Raw genomic sequence first — 10,667 nt, forward strand, 5'->3', positions numbered from 1 at the left:
ATTGATACTAAAATCCTACCAAAGAAATTTCTTGATATTACAAGACACTGAAGCTAGGATAACCAAAATGACTTGGAAACCTCTTAGAGGAAAGAAAAGTAAAAATATGACAATAATGAACATATAGCTGATCCTAAAGTCTGACATATGCTGAGAGCAGTGCCAATGTGAGTGGTCAATGGCAGAGCAGCCTGTACATAGAACTGAGTGGATAGGAAGAGATATGGTGTATATTACCTGCAGCCAACAACTTCTGCATCTTCAAATGGGAGTGCTACAGACCAAAATTCTGAGCTGGAAAGTGTAAATGCCTAAGTTTATCCCCAATGTTTTAGTAGCAGATCCAACAGCAGGCTGACTGGTGAGGCCTTTACAGTTTCCAGTGTGCTATGGGGACATTCACTCCTTGATAGAGGAGAAAGAATGAGCACTGGCATTGACAGCTTGATGACTAGTTTGTTCAAGGAAAAAATACAATTTAGAGAATTTATAAATAAGAGAGCTTGTGAATTAGGGAAATAGTGAATTAGTGAGTTCATGTGTTGGACTAGTGTGTACAAAGATGATTTCACCACTGTTTAAAGTCTTTATGTTTTGGTGGTGTTATTTGAGACAGAGGACTTTTTAAAAATGGTTTATTTTTTAAAATGAGCTCAAAAGCTCATAAAATAAAGTTTAATTTACAAAGTACACTGTGCTGTAAATTCGAAATAACCAAACAGACCATGACATAATACACAGATTGCCCTACTTCATGAAATTAAAAGATAGTGCTTTCAGGGCTTTTTAATGTACAGCCAAAGATGATTCTGTTTATTTTTTTTCCTGCAGCTATAAAAAATATATTAACAATATTAAACCATATGGTAAATTTTTGAGCTATGTTGTTTCCAAACACTGTATTCCTTAAATGTGTCATAACTAAAAATCAGCCAAAAAATGGCCTGAAGAGACAAATAATGCTAATTGTGTACTTCCTATTAGGAGTTACGTGATCATTTTTCCCTCCTATTCATACTTCTCTAGTTTCCTGTTAACATAAAAATGTCAATAAAAATCTAATTTATTTCCAAAACATGTTTTATTTCATTCTCATGTCCAGTAAGTAAAACTAGTATGCTATGAAAACAACAAAGTATAAAGTTTTGTTTTTAACTTCACAAAGAGAAGTGTTTTGGGTTTGTCAGGTTTTGTTTCAGTGAGGGGTTTTTGATGTTGTTTTGTGCTTTTTTGTGCAATTAGGAAATTATAAAAATGCCTGAAAAAAATGGTCTTGAGACATCAATTTGGACAGTATGATGTGTTAGATGCCTCTTTGAGATAAAATGAAATCACAGTGGCAATTCATTAATGTCCTGATATATAAGACTGAGATTATGCAAACTCATTTTCCTTCTATAACATATCATCCACCTGAATATTTTAAGTGCAGGAGACAATGTCAGGCCTAAATCTTAATTTCCAGGTTCTTTAATTGTCAAAGTTCCTAAAGGACAGGATAAAGACTCAAATGCTTTGACAAAAAAAAAAAAAAAATAGAACTGAAGAACATAAATCAAAAATATTTGAGAGGTTTGAGAGGAAACAGTAAAGAGAGAAGTGCTAAATAGTCTTCCACATTTCTTATAGATGTGACCAAATTCATAATATTGGGAAAACAGAATATCACTATTTTTCTCATTATTTCTTTATGCTATAGACACCTTTGCCTTGAAAACATATTAATAAATTTAATCTCAGGAGACACTAAGAAGCAGAAGGTATAAGACCAAATGTAAGTAAGCCCTTCATAGTAGAATCTATGTAAAACTGGAGTCTGATTCCACTTCTGAGTTGATCAACACTAGATGATGAGATGGAATGTATGACAGAGAGGAAAGGCAAAAGCAGAGACTCAAGTTTCAACCTGACCTTTTATTAAAAAACCCATAAATCATGAAGTTTGCCAGCTACTCTATCAGGACTAAAAGTTAAAAACTAGAAAGCAACTTCAGGAAGAGGGTAGTTCTGCAGGGAAAATTGCATTTTACTATGATACAAAACATTGTGACAGACAAGGCATTTCTGAAGTACCCCCAGGAAGTGCATCATTATATTAGTTGTCCATGTATAGTTAAATTCCCAGGAGAAGAGGTAAAGGATGGGCAGCAAAGATAGTGACTGAAAGACAATAAATCACTTAAACCTTAAGAGGAAGCAGTAAGTGAAAGGAGGACTCAGAAATGGCTTAAACATTTTTTTGTATTTTAGTACACTATGCAGAAACCAAAGGAAAATATAGGGATTACCATAATGCTGAAATAAGAATTTTGCACTATGCAACAGGATTAGGTCTACTGCTTCTTGATATTCCAATATCCATTGTGATAACCAAAATTCTCTGATTCCAGAGGAGGAATCTTATCTATTACTAATAGTAATTTGCTTCTCCTGAAGGTTTTAATAATTCACTTGAAGGCATGCAGGGTAAAATTGCATATATATAATTTATATCTTCAAAAAAAACCCCAAAACATGAAGTAGCCCTAAGTGGCCCTCAGGCTGGCCATGCCAGTCACATTGCCAGTTTGTCTTCATTTGCTATCCTTTCCCACAACTTATTTCAATCATTTGAAATAAGATTTACAATTCCAGGTAAGTTGTCCTACTCATTTTAGAGAAAATTAAATCTCTAGTGTGACAGAAATTCTTGTGAAACAAAGGCATTCCATGTGAAAGTCCTAAACATGATACTCTGAGCAAGAGGGATGATCTCAAAAGTCCCCCCTAACATGATTCTCTGAGCAGTGTGATTTCTCAGGAGCTTTAGAAGCCTGTTTCTCCCAGTTTTAACCATGTTGCCATGACATCCAGGAGATAAGAAAAAGTTAAGATCACAAATTGTGAATCTCAGAATATGCAACTATTAGCCAAATGGGTCACAAAACACCATGTAAGTAGGGAAGGGCCACAAGAAATAAGTCCCTTTTGTGACAACACTGAACTGCCTTAAAAGCAGCAATTCTCCACTGCTGTCAGGATCCAGCTGTAAGGAACATAGAAAAGAAGAAAAAAGGCTTTATCCCCCAAATCTATTCTGCCAACAGAAACTGCAAGTATGGGAATATATGTATGAAGGAAAAGGGTGAACAAGATAATCAAGCACTCCCAGATACTTCCCAGGCAGAAGGTCAGTTCTAAGCACTGGGGAAAACAATCCAGAAAAAAATATGCTGGTAACAGCCACAATTAATGTCTTGCAGAAAACATTTATTTCTTCATGAAGTTTCGCAAAATTTTATATTTGGACTGATGCTGTTATTGAAATGATTGCCTATACCATGTTTCATCTAAGCATGAGGTATTATATATTTCTCTCAATTGCTTCTGTAAAATATAGCGAAAATTTCCACGCTAATAGGAGAATTTGACCACAGGACTGGTATAGCTGACATGGCTCAAAGCTTTTAAAAACTGAGTGGTTACTTCTTTCCACAGATTAAAACACCCCTTGGTAAAGTGAATTTGTTCTATTAAGTTACACTAATACAAAAGGTGTCAATAGTTAAAAGCAGTAATTTAGGACAAGATTTCTTTCACAACATATTTTACATTATTGTTGCTGGTGGGGTTCAGGGGGGTCAGGAGGGTCTTAAAGCTTGCTCAAAATGAAATGCTGTAATTCTCTCTGAAAAAGGATGCACCCAAAAAAGTATGCGGTCCACTTCACTGTGGTCCTATGTACGGTTTTTCCTTTTTTCCTTTTACCATTTTCTCTCCATGTCAAGATATCAATTTTAAAATAAAATCCTATTCAGTGTTCTAATTGTTTTTTTAAACACATGCATACAATATATCTTGTATAATATTACACAGATTATACACATAGTGTACATACTATATATACATACTATAAACATGCATTCATAAAAAGACAACTTGGAAGGTAGTCACAGATTACAATAAATGTAAAGACTAAAAAAATATTATTCTTTCTTTTTTTTTTTGGCTGCCAATTTTAATAAACTTTAAACAGTCTGGATATTATTTCTTCAATGAGAACTAGAGTTATATACTCTGATTTAGGTCTACTGGGTAATACAAGTGATTACATATCATTGCAATATCTTTCAAAGTCTTTTACAGCAACAACAACAAGCTGATCTTTCTTCACATCTTTGAAGTTGTATTCAAGTCCTTAGGGTTAAATATGGGTAACATAAATATTTGTACATAGAGATGTTGTCATTTACTACCCACAAGGCCAAAAGAAGCTCTGAAGTACTGCTTTAAATATAATTTACAGTAACTTCATTTCCCCAAGAATGTTTTGTTTGGTTACACACTTCCATAACATTTCACCCATATGTTTTGTACATTCAAGTCTGTAGTATTGATTCTCATTAGGCCGGGAGGGAAGGGAGTGTGTGTGACACCAACAACTTTCCCAGACAGTCTCAAAAAGAGCTAAGTAGAAGCTAAACCAATCATAACCCAACTAAATTTGGTAGCTGTGGCATTTGAGACAGTTTGCTTGGCTAGCTCCCCTTTGAGATTTTATTATCACATTTTACTAAGATATGATTAATGAAAAAAAGAGGCAAAATAGACTTCCCAGGTAGTTAGGATAAGTATGAACTCTCAAAGTTTTAGATCCTTTCAGAGTAAACAACTTACAAACAGCTTAACAAAACCTATTGTAAACTTCTGAGGTAAACAAGTAGCCAAGTCCTGAAATTCTAATCTAATCTCAGTGATCCTCTGTGAAGATCAGTAATCTCCATGGAATATATTGTCTGAATGATTATTAGGAAACACAGATCATGAATCAGCATATTAACAATTACTTCAATTGAGAACAGATTCAGAGTGTATTTAAAATAAGGCAATGGTTAAGTCATACAAAATAATTCATATCAGTTAAACATCTGGTCTAATAGGTATCTTTTGAATAGTATAGAGAGATTTCTTTAGAACAATAGTAATCTTTTGTTCAAACGTGAAACAAGTTATTGCTTCAGAAGAATAGGGTTCACATTAGTTAATACTAGTTCACTATACTTAAACTCTATCTTTTTTTAATGCTTGTAGCTAAAGATACAAGTGAATTCTTCCTGTGATTTACAGAAACACCTATAAGCATCTTGTACTGCAGGCACAATGAAATTTGCTCTAATCACATTAGAATGGGATCTGTTGTTTTTTGGGTTTTTTGTTTGGTTTGTTTTTCAGCAGTTCCACAGCTAAGACTAAAAATAACCAAGTGCATGAGTCTTCCTCCTCTGTTTACACAGAAAGCAGAGTAAGTTTCAGAGAGTGTTTAGCGTGACAAACATTTTTTAATCTACATTGAAAAGAGTTGCAGTGCTAACAGGGTCATTCCCTTCAATGGGAACAAGTAGGATAAGCAGCTAACTTCTTATACCACTCAGCTTAGTCACAAAAGAGCCAGTAAGTCACAATAGAGAATCTCAAAAGGCTCAGCTCAGTCCGAGTTGTCAGTGTGTTGTTACAGGTTATGAGCTCAGCCAGTGCACACATGCACTGTCTTGCTTATATTGACAGGTAGCCCTTTAACAGGGCACAGAAGAGTATATTGCACGGATTTCCTCTGAACTTTTCAGAAAGAGGGAAGACTATAGAAATGTAGGGAAATAATACCCAAGGTATACATCATCCACAAGCTTAGATCTGCCTTTGAGATATGTAAGCCTATGATCTGCCTATGAGCTATGACCAGTCATAGCTGGTCTTAGAAGTCTTTACAAGCATTAAAGCCAGCTGTAAGTTAAAAGGCAAAGAAGACAAGAAAACTAAAACATCTCATTCAGCTGGTGATTTTCATTCAGGGTATTAGTTAAACAATTTAAGCTACATGAAATATAAATAATTGCAAATAAGCTATAAATGAGCTTATAGCACAAAATTAAAACAAAAGACCATTGTATCATGTTGAATTCTCAAGAGTTAAATTCCTTTCCCAGCTATTGATAGTATTAGCATTCTACCGTTTCATGTTTCATTTACTTATGTTCAAAAGCCAAATCCACCTCCTTGTGAGAGTCACTGTAGCTTCTTATTGAATATAGTTGAGGAGGCTCAACTACTCCCAAACACAACTGAGGATTTCATAGATCTGTGGGATTTTTAGCACATTTTTAGATTAGGCTACAGGTCAGGTCAACTGCATTTCTTTCAGCCTCAAAAGTATAAAAAAACCGAAACTGAAGACAGACTAAGCATTCAGAAAAGCACTTTACTGAACAAAAATTACATCAGACAAAATGCTAAAACATGTTCACCCAAACAGTAGAGATCCCTTAAATGTATAGAGAAGCTTCATCATTTAGACAAAATCATCAAAAAATTATTTTCTAGAGTCTGTACCTCAATTCTATTATCTTCTACGTTACTCATTTGGAAAGTGACCTTGAACTGGATAGCTTCACTTTCATTTACAGGCTTTTTTATCCCATTGAGTTGAGGGGGTCATGTTTTGTTTTGGGGATTTTTCTGGTGTGGCGTTTTTTGTTTATTCTTTTCTTTCTTGTATTTTATTTTTGATGAAGCATGAAGATGTAATGGCATATCCCTGAAAAAGTAAAGTTTCTAATCCCTGCTTATACTCTGAGAAATTCTTCACAGTTTTAAAACCCTTAACAGTATCTTAAAACCATATGCTTTATGATATGAGAGATCAAGAATTGTCTTGTTAGAGTTGAAGTAATTTATGATGCTTTCCTATTCAAAACATGACCTACTTTTAAAGGAAATTTCATAACACTGGGAGTAGGGAAAGTTAATCACAAATATCTGATGATTTGTTTCAGATCAAGACATAAAACATTCCAATGCTTATTATGACACAAAACAATTTTTCTTCAAAACACTACTCAGAGTCTAGAAATAAGTGATTTTCCCACCCACATAAGCAGACAAATAAGAACACTCATGAATATTTTGTTTTCTCTGGGTCAGAGCATATCCCTTTGGCTGGTTCAACTACTCTGATGTAGTTGTATCAGAATTGACAATGTGTTGTGCTGAGATGTTTCTGGTTTTATCAGAACAGTTTCAGAAGCCATATCTTGTATAATTAATTATTTTAAGAATGTTCCTTACAAAAAGATTGCTACTTGGACATTGATTTGTAATTATTCTTATTTTTTTCCCTAACCAGTCTAGTATTTTAACACCATCTCATGTCTTTCAATGGCTCAAGGACTGTGATTTTGTGTGATTTAATGCCGTAAGATATTATCCCATGATGATCCCAGCTCCACTAAATCATCCGTGAGGGAAATGAACAAAGGAATAATCCACATAGTGATTTTACCTGGATTCCACAGTCACCAGAGTGGTCAAATAAAATAAATCACCAAGTATCATCTGTTGTATCCTAGATGTCACGTAAACACATAGAGAAGCATGTCTAGTCTCTTAGTGTCCACTTGCTCTAGGCCAATATGTAGTACAACTAAAAGAGAATAAATTATTTGAATAATTGATGACTATTCAGCATGGCAGAAGGGAAGCTGGCACCCTTTTGCAAAAATGGACACCAACAAAAGTTATGGAGAAACATCCAAGTCTACTGAAAACACATTTTAAAAAAAAATATTCAAAACAGTAGGAGCTTTCATGAAAATTTCTCCCTGGTATTCCTCCTCCAGTAACATGATTGACATTAAATAAGAACAGGCTTGGTAAAAACCCAGTCTTTTTTAACCCAGTGTAAATCAGACCTATATTACTTAATTTGCATGAGCAGAGAATCAAGCTGCTCAAGAAGGATCATTTTCACAATAAACCAGTCAATTAAAGATCATTGGATGGACTAAAAAGAGGAGTGAACAGATTAGGCGAGTCATTGAAACAGGCTTCCCTGAGAAGTGGTGGATGTCCCATGCCAGAAGTGTTCAAGGCCAGGTTAGATGGGGCCCTAAGCAACCTGCCATACTGCAGGGTGAGACTGGGACTAGATGATCTTTAAAGTCCCTTGCAACCCAAACCTTTCTATGAATCTATGATTCCATGAATATCAAATTTGTACACTTCAAATGATTACAGTATCTTCCTGTCTGTCCAATATCTGTCTATCTGTGTTGAAGTAAACAACAGTAATTTAAGCCTGTTCATTAACGGCTCCTTTTGTGCATTCATTTTCAAGTGATTTATTTTTCAGGTTTACCTGAGCTTACCATTAGTATCTTATACTTAAGGTGAAAGAGCAGCCTCAATTCAAAGCTGGCTACATGCAAATAAAAAAAAACAAAAAACACTCCCAGACATTTAATTTCACATTTTTTAATTTCAAGTTTTTGTAGATGCCTCTGGAAGAAATATGACTAGTTCTATTAATGATATCTAATATATTTTGGAAATTCATTCATCTTCATTATTTTATGCAAAGAACTGCATTCAGAAACACAAAAGTAACTTTTATAACAACACAGGAAATTTAAACTAAAAACTAGGACTCCAGCTATAGGATTATTTATAGCAGAGTCTGCTTCATGAAATGTTTGAAAGAATCAGTAAGAACTCACACAGACAAAATGCAGCTATCTGGATAGTCAGTAGGAAGCCCATTAGCACTATTTGCTATATCTGCTTATTAAACTTACGAACATTGGTTTTGGAATTTGACCCTTGGTTCTCATTGCTGAAAGATCATCCACAGTGTCTCACACCATCTCTGATACTTGCCTTTAAAATAATGACAGACTGAATATATCTGTCCAGTATCAACAAATCATAGTATCAAAAAAATATATTTCACTGCATTAGAATGATAGCATACAGCTAAGAATGCATTTTTCTTATCCCATCTTCAGATATTTACTGAAGGAAGTTAGGATTATACAACTCATTATTGAGTTGCATAACTTATGAAAATAGAGACACTGTGGAAATACAGCTTTCCAACAAAAAAATGCTGAACAAACTTCTGCAAACTCATAACAATATTTTCATGACCCTTATGTCCATAATACCACCCCCATTAAAAGGTACTAAAGTTTTACTAGTTTATGCATTACATATGCATTTCACAAAGTAATTTTAAAAAGTTTTTCAGTAGTAAAACTGTATAATCTGTGAAACTTCTTCATTTACACTAATTTATAATCAAAACTAAGAAATAACTTTTTAACAAACTGTCACTTAGAAAGTTTTAAAAACTTACCTGGTTATAGTAAGCAAGAATTCTGTTACACTTGAAAAACAAGTTATGTTTAATGGGATGTCACAAGTAATGCTACATGATAGTAGCAAAAAAACATAGAAGAGAAGAATCCAGCTAGATATAACTTAGCCACATATTTCAAATACTGTTTTCTGATCTTCAGTACATTTGCTGGGCAGTTCAGACTGTTCTCCTCCTTACCATCAGCATGATATTAACTCATGCTTTGTCCCTGAAGAGATTTATAGAAATTAAACATTAAACCCACGAGCTTAAAACCCTTTACCTTCTGAGTTTGCTGGGCTCCTCTTGCTTCTCAGTGCAACAGACACATGTGTAAACAACAGAATTTCCTGCATCCTTTTCTCATCTGCACTGTACTGGGACTTGGCCAATTGGATTATTTACAGCATTAAGGCCACTCCACAGTAACTTGAAAAAGATTCTCATTGGTCAGACATTATCAAAACTAAAACCACATTTTTCTTTTAAGTACAAGTCATTTATACAAAACAAAACTTTTTGTCATATTGTTCTTCACTAAGCGTTATTTGCTCAGTTTTTATTTCTCCTTCCCTTTCTAAACTGAAGACTCTGACCCCAGTCCCCCAAATATTGTGTATAAGATTAAATTAGTTATTTGAATCACAGTACTTAAGCACAGATCCTAGTACTCAACCAAATTGGTTGGATTCTTATGCCACTGCTTGTTCCTGCTATCCCTCCTGAGTTTTAAATGGCCTAAAATAAGACTAGTTTTTCACTCAGCTGGATGATATAACCTTGAAAATAGATGTAGTTTCATAGTTAGCTCTGCAATTAGCTGGGGGCTCTTGGAAGTTATTATGAAAAACTGCAGTGTTCTAGATTATCAGAGAGGTGAAAAGACCAAGGCAAGGAAAGCTAGGAAAAAACACCCAAAACTTTGAAAAGCTCTTTTTGCATTACAATTTACAATTTTATATTACAATTTCAGGTGAAAATTATTTCTTTCTGGAATACAAACTCCAGCATTTTTGTAACCAACAGGACAAAGCATGACACCACTGTCCAAAGCCTGATATCACAGGCTACCTAACTGGCAGGTCCTCAAGGCATCAAACTGATACAGTTAGACACAGATGAGGTGATTTTCCATGGCTATAAAAAGCCAAATATTTCCCATTTAAAAAAATCCCTCATAATGTACAGAATAGTGACAATTCCTGTGTCACAGGACAAATCTCAGACTGAGAAGCCAGATTTCCTTTAGCTTTAAGGGACATAGCTCTACTTCCCTACTAATATCCCAACACTTTTAGCAGCACTATAGCAGGCAGTGTTTCCTCATGAATAGTAGCTATAGCTGCATGACTCTTCTCTTGTCTGACACTAGGACTTTCAATTTTTTTTTTTTTTCAAGGGAAATTAACTAACAAATGCTCCCAAATCGTGTGTGACTCACAAAATCTATTCCACCATCCGGAGAAAAATGGCATTGTCGTCCAAAAGACATAAGTAA

General features: G+C 34.6%; 1 protein-coding gene across 11 annotated transcripts in view; it reads right to left on the minus strand.

Annotated features, from left to right (window-relative positions):
- The window catches only part of CCDC102B (coiled-coil domain containing 102B), a 145,650-nt gene extending 136,109 nt beyond the window's left edge, over positions 1-9,541 (minus strand). For 9 of the 11 annotated variants that reach the window (XR_005255908.1, XM_038128779.1, XM_038128783.1 and 6 more), the window contains exon 1: positions 9,453-9,541. The gene's annotated coding sequence lies outside the window, so the exon portion shown is untranslated. Of the gene's footprint in view, positions 1-7,315; positions 7,440-9,166; positions 9,411-9,452 lie in introns of those variants that run through there. The other 2 variants (XM_038128776.1, XM_038128777.1) reach the window with 2 other exon arrangements.
- Positions 9,542-10,667: the final 1,126 nt, after the last annotated feature.

The sequence above is a fragment of the Motacilla alba genome, chromosome 2 (assembly GCF_015832195.1).
Source record: "Motacilla alba alba isolate MOTALB_02 chromosome 2, Motacilla_alba_V1.0_pri, whole genome shotgun sequence".
In the NCBI taxonomy this organism is placed as follows: domain Eukaryota; kingdom Metazoa; phylum Chordata; class Aves; order Passeriformes; family Motacillidae; genus Motacilla; species Motacilla alba.